Raw genomic sequence first — 794 nt, 5'->3', positions numbered from 1 at the left:
GGCGGTGCCCATGAAGGCAGCCAGCTCAGCTTCCTGGACCCCTACACATGCCATGTGTGACAGGTGACTTGTTCCTCTGATACCCGCTGGGTAGAGAACACCAGCCCTGCACTCCTAAACCTGCTTCATCTCAGCTCTGCCACTCCTGAGAGGAAAATGGGAGTAAGATAAAATAATCCAGGTAGTAAGAAAAATAATCCAGGTGCGGTAACATGCCTATAATCCTAGCCCTGGGGGAAGCTGAGGCAGGAGGATCGCCAGTTCCAGTTTCACCTGGGCAATTTAGCCCACTCTGTCTCAAAAAAATAAAAGCGAAAGGCTGGGAGTATAGCTCAGCGGCACAAGCACCTGCCTGGCAAGCGCAAGGTCCTGAGTTAAGTCCCCGGTACCAGAAAATAAATGGATGGATGGATGGATGGATGGGAAAAAGGGTAGGGGATTGAGGTTATACCTCAGTGGTAGCTCGCCACCTAGCGTCCAGCCTCAGTACCGCAATGTAAGTAAATGAAAATTTAGACCCAGGAAGGCCCAAGGACACACTGGCACGTGCATCTGTGTGGGGCTGCTAGGTCCCCGTCCTGTCTGCGTGCCTGCGAGCGACTCTGAGGCCAATATCACGAAGAAAGTGCTCACCGGGGTCGGTGGGCAGAGTCCCTGCCTGAGCCCAGTGATACAAGGATGAAGTCTCGGGTGGAATATGGGATTTGCCTTTCCTTTAGGCTGCACTTGTGTTAGCTGTTGAAGAGTGTTAAGATTTAATTGGCGAAATGACGTCCTTCGACAAGGCAGCTGCT

Source organism: Chinchilla lanigera, unplaced genomic scaffold (assembly GCF_000276665.1).
Source record: "Chinchilla lanigera isolate Chin_1 unplaced genomic scaffold, ChiLan1.0 scaffold00172, whole genome shotgun sequence".
Taxonomy (NCBI): domain Eukaryota; kingdom Metazoa; phylum Chordata; class Mammalia; order Rodentia; family Chinchillidae; genus Chinchilla; species Chinchilla lanigera.
This window is presented reverse-complemented; position numbering follows the sequence as displayed.